Below are 10050 nucleotides of genomic sequence, written 5' to 3'. Positions count from 1 at the left end.
ACACACCTGGTTGCGGATGGAGGGGACAGTCGCCATCACACTCTTCACCAAGATCCCATGAGGTGAGCAACTGACCTCCACCTTCCCTTATGCCTGCGTCCAGCTCTCTCCAGTGAATAGTGGATGTGGGTGGGATGGGCGAGGCTGAGTGGTTTCCAGAGGGCCAAGGGGTACAGGAGTAGGTGGCTAAGACCCTCTCTCAGGGCAGCAGACAGATGGCAGGGAGTGTGAGCAGAGTCTCCAAGCCTTGGCACATGCTCCACTGCCCCATGGGACTTCCTTTACACAGCTCAGGTTCAAAGATAAGATGATTAGGAAGTTTAGCAAGAGGACCTCAGAGCATCAAGTGCCGGGGTCCAGCCTCCGCAGAGTCCAGGGATACCCTCAGGATGGATGACATTGGTGAATGAATGATTGATTGATTGACATGGGGTGACCAAGCTTCAGTGAGCGAGGCCCGTAATTTTATTTTCAAAAAGAACTTTTATACCTTGACTTGTACATAGAGGGAAATGAAAGATGCAAAGTCATACAGAGTCAGCCCAAACATTACATCTGTTTTGTCTTTATCGAAACCAGGATTTTTTTCTGCATACCTTTCCCATAAACAATGTTGTGTACATTATCTTCTGGCCTTGGAGGCCTGTGAACATTTTATGACCCTCTTTTGATAAAGGCTGCTCAGCCAGAAAACTTATTTTCCCTTGAAGTGTTTTTTTCTTTATATTTCTAATCTACTTCAGCCTCAGAAAGTATCAAACAGAGTTACATTCTTACGGAGCAAAGGTGTAGCGAGTTACAACAAAGAAAGAACCAATTAGCTCAAAGGTCTGATGTGGTTAAATTTAAGGCTTCTATTTGTTTTTCTTACATTCCAACTACCAGGTGTACAATGGATAAGGGATACGGGAACTTGGCAGCAAGCACTGGCTCAACAGTGAAATCCTACACCAGCACTACTCTAATAGTTTTTAACTCTTCCAAAGGCTCTATATTTTTAGAATATTTTAGGCTTCTCGTGCCTCTCACGGTTGGAAGGCTGTAAATAATCACATGCGTAGCTGCAAGAGTCTGGATAAACCTGTCAGGCAAGCTAGAAAGCCATCAGAGGAGTTTGAATTGAAACACTCTTATCATGTCCAGAAGACTTATTAACTAAAGCCCTAAGTTAACTTTTTCCAGAGAAAGGTGGTCGGGGACAGCCCCCTGTTAATGTCAGAAGAGTTGGTGAAAGACATAAAATAGTAAGACAGACAGATTCTGGTTTTGGGGTAGATGCTCAAGCAGGTCCAGGGGGTCTCTCGAGTCCTGAAGCCTTGCTTATCAAGTCTCCTTTGCATGGCCTTGTCATGGGTGGAATCTCCTGTGCTGGCTCCCGGCAATCAAGGACCCTGGTGGCCTGTCCTTGAGGTTCAGCCTTGCACCATGTCCACTTTAGCAAGAGAAAATGGATGCTGATGGAGGTAAGGAGCAGGCAGAGATACAGCAGAACCTTCTGGAAGCGGGGATTAGGTGGCAAAAGTGAGGGAGGGGATGGCGACGGAGGAAGGGCTTGAGGAAAAGAAGGCTGGGGTGTGTCCAGATTCAGGAGAAGTATCTGTGGATTTGTTTCCTACTGCTGCAGTAACCAAAGCTACAAATCGAGTGGCCTGAAATACAAAAATGTGTTCCCTTCTAGTGCTGGAGGTCAGAGGTCTGAAACTGGTCTCACTGAGCTGAGAATCAAGAGATGACAGCAGGGCTGTGTGCCTTCTGGAGACACAAAAGGAGAGCCTGCTCCTAGACTTTTCTAACCTCTAGCGGTTTCCTGCCTAGAAAACTGCTAGCTCCCAGCTAGCTAAAATTTAACTGCTAGCTAAAGTTCCTTAGCTCCGCTCCTTCTTCCACCTGCAGAGCCAGCAGGGTAGCATTTTCAAATCTCTCTCTGACTCTAACTCTCCTACATCCCTCTTTAACTTATAGACTCTGATTCTATCGGCCCATCCACATAATCAGGATAATCTCCCATCTCAAGGTCAGTTAATTAGCAATCTCATTCCATCTGCAACTTTGATTCTCCTTTTCAGTGTAACATGTCCACAGTTTCCAGAGATTAGGATGTGATCATTTTTAGGGGTCCGTTACTCTACTGACTACAGTCTTTAAAGCTGCTTTGTGATTACAAAAAAAAAAACAAAACCCTACATGGTTTAAACAAAAGCATGTTTATGGTTTGTTTCAGAATCCAGAGGTCGATTTGATCACTTGGTGATATCATCAAAGATCCAGGCCCTTTTTTTTGTTTTACCTCTTACTCTGCCACATTCAGAACACTTTTTCTTCTCCAAGCTTGTCCCCTCATGATCACAAGATGGCTGCCAAACCACCAGACATCACATCCAAAGAAGAACAGAAGGTGGCAAAGGGGCCTTTCTTAACTCTGTCCCCTTTGATTAGAAAGAAGAACTATGAGCTTTCTTTTCACTTCCATGGCAGAAAAGAAGGAGAGACAGACCAGATATATTGACCAATTTACCAGCTGAAATCAGAAAATGCCAATTCCCAGATAGGGTGGAGTGTCAGTGTATAGGAGTAAGGGGCCTGGGTGGCCAGAGTCAGAGACTGGTCTCTGGGCTGGGGTCAAAGATAATTCTGTGGCCAGGGCTGGGGATCAGCATGTGGCTGGGCTCAATGTGCAGCCAGGATCATGAATAGGTCCACAGCTGGGTCAGGAATCAGCCTACAGCTTGAGTCAGAAGTCATTTTGTGGTTGGAGTCAAGTTTCAAACTAGAAGTTCATTTTGTGTTTCTCTCTCTCTCTCTGCATCTTGGTCTCTCTTGTTTTGCTCTCCTTCTCTGGAAAGACCTGTCATATAATAAATGTGAATATATGATGAGAAATGCATGATATCAACCTGCGCAAATGTACAAACTCTGCCTCTGCATGTGGATGGCTTGTAGAAGTGATGTGGACACATACAAATACAGTCGATGGGGTCATTCCTTCAGGACAATTTTTGTCTCGGATTTCTATTGGTCCAGTCAGTCCATTAAATTTAGAATGTGGTTATTTCCTTTAATTATGTTTCATGCCCTCCCCTGGGCTTCCCTTGTGGCTCAGCTGGTAAAGAATCTGCTTGCAATACAGAAGACTTAGATTCTATCCCTGGGTTGGGCAAATTCCCTGGAGAAGGGAATGGCTACCCACTCTAGTTGGAGAAGGCAATGGCACCCCACTCCAGTACTCTTGCCTGGAAAATCCCATGGATGGAAGAGCCTGGAAGGCTGCAGTCCATGGGGTCGCTGAGGGTCAGACATGACTGAGCGACTTCACTTTCACTTGTCACTTTGATGCATTGGAGAAGGAAATGGCAACCCACTCCAATGTTCTTGCCTGGAGAATCCTAGGGACAGGGTAGCCTGGTGGGCTGCCATCCATGGGGTCACACAGAGTCGGACACGACTGAAGTGACTTAGCAGCAACCCACTCTAGTATTCTGGCCTGGAGAATTCCATGGACTGTATAGTCCACAGGGTCACAAAGAGTCAGACACGACTGAACAACTTTCACTTTCTCTCCATGACACCCACAGACCCATTCAGTATAATAACAATAATGCTAGGAAGCATTCCGAAAGCATTAACTGTGTGCAGGCACCTCTTTCAGCCCTATGCGTATTAACACATTTAACTCTAACATCCACTATTATTATTCCCATTTTACAGGGGAGGAAGGAAGCATAGATGGCACGACTGGCTCTGAGCCACACCGCTGATCCTTGGAGCACCCTGAGCTCCTAACGTAAGTCAAGCCCTTTACCAGGTGCTGGAGGAGATGGAGGAGAAAGGCAGGGATGAAAGAGAGGTGAGGTCGGAAGGGTAGAGATCCCCCAGGTCTAGTTTTCTGGGTGTGGCTCCTCCCTGGGCACTGATGCAGGCGGCGGGCAAGAGTGGGCCACTAGGGGGCAGCAAGAACCAAGGAGCTGGTCTCCAGCCCATCTGCTCTCCCCGGCCTCGTGTCCTCGGCTCCTTAATAAAGCTGGAAAAGGGTGGGATTTTAAGGAAGATCTGGCGCTGTTCTACTGCTGTCAGGGAGCTTAGGCAAGTGAATCACAAGAGCACCTGGGCATTGCCTGGCTTTCACCCATCAAGACATCACTCCTCACCCCACCACTGTGGGCTGCCAGGGGACTTCTCCTATCCATCTTTGCTGGGGAGGAAACAGGCCCAGAGGGGTCAATACTTTGTCCACAGTCACACAGCTCCGAATTGGCAAAGGTCGGTTCCAAACTGAGGCAGGATGAGTGCAGAGCCCTTGCTTCTCTGAGTCTCAGTGTTCTCACCTGTAAAAGGGGTAGAAGAATCTAGACAAACAGCAAACAAGAGTGGTTAGCAATCGGGGTACATCATGGAAATGTCTCCCACAGAGGTCTCCGGCTGCTGTGAGGATCCAGTGAGATCAGATGCCTCTCTTGCAGCGGGGACTCAGAAACTTCTAGCTGTTTGTGTGGGTGTGTGCGTGTTTAATTAATAACTTTCGTGGGAAAGTAATGTCAGAAAGATTATTCAACAGGATGTTAACAGAGATACACCTTTAAAAACAAACATAACATTTGGGGACCGCCCACGTGGTGCCAGGTGCCTGGGAGGGGGATGGGATTTCCGGTGGTTTTCACTTTCCTATTTATACCTTTAGGTTTTCTCTGAATCAGAGAAGGCCAGCACGTGCCAATTTAGTGATCAGAAAAAAAGTGGTAAGTAGGGGGTTTTGTTTTTGTTTTTAATAAAAAAACTAAAGTGGAAACAGTCCCCACCTTGCCATCCCCAGCCCCCTGGAAAAATCTTTGCAAAATCGAGGCTGGGGGTATGCGGAGTTGGGTTGGAGAGACCCTGAATTCAGTGTCTCTGGAGGTCTCTCCAGGTTTTGAGAACTTCCTAAGGGGCGCACCAAGCCCTCTTTGGTGCTGCTACTGTGGGACCTCTCTCTTGCTCTCCACACCTCTGGTCCAGATTTGAGGGGAATGGTGGGAAACTCACACTGCTAGCATCTTGCTCTGCCCACACCGGCTGCCAGCTTCTTACTTGGCCAGGGCGGTCTCGCACTGGTCCCACCAGATCCATTAGACCCTGCCTCTCCATAGCTCTGGGGCTAGCATTTGAGGCAGTCTGACCCATAGCTCTCCTTTCGTCTCTCCGGACCAAAACCCTTTCTCCTCCACGCTGAGGCAATTGATACACTTGTACCTTGGGCTTTAATAATCTAGCCTCACACTGTCCCTACTGTAATCACTAGCCACCTGTGACTATTTAAAGATTAATTCAATAAACTCTGAAAAATCAGTTCCTCAGCCACACTAACCACATGTCAAGTGTATAACAGCCATAGGTGGCTAGTGCTATGGTATTGGACAAAGTGAAAGTTTTCCATCACAGCAAAAATTTCTGTTGGGTAGCCTTATTCTGGACACTTATTTGTCTTGCTATAAATCCCTTCCTGATGTAACACAGAGCAGGACTCTATGAGGCCATCTGGGGACAGATCCCTCCCCCATATCCTCTGCTGTAGCTCCTCTCGAAGTCCCTAGATAACACTTCCTCAGCTGATTTATTGTGCTAAATTTATGGTGCTATGATTTTATAGTGCTAAAACCACTACCAAATGGAAGAAATTAACTGCTTGATACAGATGAGCCCCAGACTTACGAGCACCTAAAAATTGATACCTCACCATCAACCAGTCAGAGAACAGTGCCTGAGCTGATCACACACCCTGTGACTCCCCACTCCCTCACCTGCCCTTTACAAATGCTTTGCTGAACCCCTTGGGAGTTTGGAGAGTTCAGGGTTTTCTGAGCATGAGCCACCCGCTCTCCTTGCACGGCCCAGCAATATACATTTCTCTGCTCCAAACTCCAGAGTTTTGGTTTGATTGGTTTCACTGTGCATTGGGCATGTTAACTTGAGTTGGTAACACTCTAAGATTGTTCCTTGAAGCAATATCCTCTCTTTTCTGATTCTCTCTCTAAAAAACATAAAGCAAAAACTTTGATCCACGATCATAATTTGAGAAATTTGTTTCTGTTTTAACAATTGCTCTTCAGGAGTAATTACTCAATTGATATTTCAGCGAAGGAGTGAATCACCGCGCCTGGTGTGAGGAAGTCCTGACCACAAAGTAAATTTGGAGAGACAGCAGCAAGCAACAGCTGGAAGCGAGACCGATACTGAGTGCGGGTTGCGGTGGTGAGAGTGCTGGATCCTAGCCACTAGACCACCAGGGTCTATCTAGTTCTTATCTGCCTTGAAAAAAAATTTTGACAAGGAGACAGAAAATAGAGAGCAAGGTAAGGCGTTTATTAGAAAAGCAGAGTAACACGCCAACATATGAGCTTAGAGAAAGTCATGCTTCGGGGACTTTCAGAGTGGAACTGGAACAAGCCACTCCAGTATTCTTGCCTGGAGAATCCCCACGGACAGAGGAGCCTGGTGGGCTACAGTCCATGGCGTCGCAAAGAGTTGGACAGGACTGAGTGACTAAGCGTAACGCAGAATGGCAGGTACCATTTTGTGCTTGTGCAGTTGAGGTCTCCCTGACCCCAAGGATGAAGAGTTTGTGACTACTGGATCTTTTTACCCATGCAGGGCTTAATTCCTCTCTGCCCCTGCCGTTACTGTTATCTTCGAGTGTTCCCAGGAGGCGAAGTCCAGCTATTTCCCCTGTTCCTGCTGTTATTTCTATCTGAAGTGTAACCAGGAGGCTGGCTGTAAATGTCTAACCCAGAGCCCATCTATTCCTGGCTTCAAGAAATGCAAACAGGAGGCTAGTTGGAAGTGTCTGGCTTGAAGTCCATCTGTCTCCTACCTCTGAAGGAGTAGGCAGAAGCTAGAGCATGAGGGTGGAGGGCAGGGATGGTCTTCTGTGTCAGGATCAGCCAAAAGCAGCGGGGGTTATTGGGGGCTTCCCATGGAGGTTTGGAGTGTCTACTGGAAAAAAAAAAAAAAAGGCACAACCTAAAAGTTGAGAATTAATTTTCATCTGGGGACATTACCGAGAACTATGTAACCACAGATAGCTCTATGTAGCCTCTCAGATAGCTCTGAGGCCCTGTTCCAAAGAGGTAAGGGAGGAGCCAGTATATACAGGCGTTTTTGCTGAGGGGGAAAAAAAAATGTAGTCGAACATCAAAAGGTTACTTCTAATTACAAAAACAGACATTTCAAACTAATGATTTTAGTGTTTATGAATGGGAAGAAGCAAGAGTCTGGGCTTACTGAAATTACTCCTTTGATGTACATCTTAACTATTTAGGGCCAATATCCTGTTTTTCTTCATCCTGAAAACCTGAAAGTGGAGAATTATGTTTTATTTGGGGACATTACTGAGAACTAAGTAGCCAGAGACACAGCCTCTCAGATAGCTCTGAAGCTCTGTTCCAAAGAGGTAAGGGAAGAGCCAGAATATAGAGGAGGTTTTAGCAAGGGGGAAAAAAAAGTGCAGTGGAACATCAAAAGATTACTTCTAATTACAAAAACAGAATCTCAGACTAATGATTTTAGTGTTTTTCTCTGTATGGGAAGAAGCAAGAGTCTGGGCTTACTGAAATTACTCCTTTGATATTGATCTTAACTATCTAGGAGTCAATATCCTGTTTTTCGCCATCCTGAATTCCCTCGGGGCTCAGGGCTCCCTGGGATGGGGGAGGTGGGCAGCTGAGAGAGCTAACAGGCAGGAAAGCCAGAGGTCTCCAAACGGAGGAAATAGGCTACAAATGTCTCTTAAAATTCTGTGTTGCTATGATGACACCTGTTCCACCCGAACTTAACTTTTCTCAAACCTTGAGCTAACCAATGCGTTTTTCTTATGGAAATGTTTTCCTTAAGCTATGTTAATGAAACTACATATTTGCTTTGGAATACTGGAGTGGGTTGCCATTTCCTTCTCCAATGCATGAAAGTGAAAAGTGAAAGTGGAGTTGCTCAGTCGTGCCGGACTCTTAGCAACCCCATGGACTGCAGCCTACCAGGCTCCTCCATCCATGGGGTTTTCCAGGCAAGAGTACTGGAGTGGGTTGCCATTGCCTTCTCCGTTCTTCAAAATGGTTCCACTAAGACCAACTTTTGGCTGATAATAGCTCAACAAACCAGTATTCATATACACTGTTTTATGGCTGGGGGATGTCACACCTTGTGCCTTCCTATCTCAAAACTGCATATTGTGGGAGAGGGGCCTGGTGAAACTCTGTCAGCCTTGTGGTGTTTCTCTTACCTGATTAATAACTTTCTAACAGACATAAACTCTGGGAGTTGGTGATGGACAGGCCTGGCGTGCTGCAGTCCGTGGGGTTGCAAAGAGTTGGACACGACTGAGCGCCTGAACTGATGAAACGGCTTGCTAAAACTAGCGGGGGGTGGGGGCATTCTCCGTTCCCCTTCTGATGTCTGTGTCAGAAGCTTTCTCTGTCCCTTTTTAAATTTTAATAAAACTCTGCTATATAAAAGCTCTTGAGTGATCAAGCCTAGTCCCTGGTCCCAAAGTTAAATCTTCGGAGATCACAAATCTGACACTGTTCACTGTAAACTGTCAGCTGCAGTCACTGATGGCTTGTTGATGGGCAGCGTTTGTTATTTACTAGACTGGCCTGTGGGCTTCCCTGGTGGTTCTGACGGTAAAGAATCTGCCTGCAATTCGAGAGCCCTGGGTTCGATCCCTGGGTTGGGAAGATTCCCCTGGAGGAGGGCATGGCAAGCCACTCCTGTACTCTTGCCTGGAGGATCCCCTGGTGGACCACAGTCTATGGGGTTGCAAGGAGCTGGACACGACTGAGCGACTAAGCACAGCACAGAATGGCAGGTAGCATTTTGTGTGGACTGAAATGGCAACATCTCTTTTTTAGTCCCTGAGAGGAAGCCCAGAGCAGTAGCTGGGGCTAAGAATTCTAGATTTCTTAAGGCAGGCGATAGGGTCCACACGGGGTCTCACTAATAAGATGGCTCGGTATGTCGACCTCGCAAACAAAGAATAAATCACAGTGACCCCTGAGACTGACCAAATTGCCCGAATGGCATCCTGTTATCTCACTGGTGCCTATCTTCTCAAAGCTGCGAGACTGCCAGATTCCAGACCTCCGGCTACGTGACCATCCCTGGTAGGTAGTTAAAATAGGAAACAGGAGTCCTGAATGGCGGTGGCTAAAAGACAAGGAAGGGAAAGGCCCCCGGAAACAGAACAAAGGAAGGTCAAAGGAAGGTCCGAGGACCGGAGTGAGGACCTCAGGTAGAACAAACAGACTCCTGGCTAGCCCAGTTTACACAGGGCAGGCCCTGGGGGAGGAGAAATCATAAGAAGAGGAGCCAGAGGGCCGGGCTCTCTCTTCTCTTCGTGTCTTTGGGTTGGCATTCCCTCACGCCTCCTCAAGGATGTATTTTCCTGCTATTTTCTAAATAAAACTGAGCTGTAACACTGATCTAAGAGCTATAACACGGTCTGTCCAAGACCTGTGACTCACCTAGGGCTTTAATGTCCGTCACTTCAAATCTTTGTTGAGAAGAGACAGAACCGAGGAGATTACACTCACCTGATAATCCCTTCAGAGAATTTTTCATTGGTGGGGTATAAGAAGGACTCCATCAGAAAGGGAGAATGCTGGTTCTTCCTAAGAGCCTGCCATCCTCTCTTCCCTCTAATAAATTTCCTTTTCTTGCCTGACTGCCCGGCTTGCTCTCTGTTTCTCTGCACTCGCCTTGTAGCAGGTTGTACCTTTTTTCTCTTGTCATCTGTGCCCCACACCAGGCTGGAGTAAACCTAGGAGATGATGAAGATGGTGATAATGTAGATTATCTTTAGGATGGCCTTCCAATGCAGATTTGTTATCCTTCCTATTTTACAAATTAAAAAAAAAACAAAACACGAAGACACAGGCAGATAAAGGAGACAGAGAGTCTGGGCCTTAACAAGAACCGTAGAGATCCCTGCCTAATTTGAAGACTAGCGCCTGGGAGGTCAAGACCAGATTTTAAGGGAATTTTTAAAAATCTTTTGCAAAGAAATTCCCAAGAAAGACCCTGGCGGCC

The 10050-nt window shown here is 46.6% G+C and overlaps 1 long non-coding RNA gene across 1 annotated transcript; it reads left to right on the top strand.

Moving 5' to 3' along the window:
* The first annotated feature begins 3706 nt into the window (after positions 1-3706).
* Positions 3707-7137, top strand: LOC120876442. The gene is made up of 3 exons (XR_005724174.1): positions 3707-3781; positions 4676-4733; positions 6107-7137. It is a non-coding gene; the product is annotated as an uncharacterized LOC120876442 (long non-coding RNA).
* The last annotated feature ends 2913 nt before the right edge of the window (positions 7138-10050 follow it).

Source organism: Oryx dammah, unplaced genomic scaffold, assembly GCF_014754425.2.
Source record: "Oryx dammah isolate SB20612 unplaced genomic scaffold, SCBI_Odam_1.1 HiC_scaffold_2, whole genome shotgun sequence".
Lineage (NCBI taxonomy): Eukaryota > Metazoa > Chordata > Mammalia > Artiodactyla > Bovidae > Oryx > Oryx dammah.
This window is presented reverse-complemented; position numbering and strand designations above follow the sequence as displayed.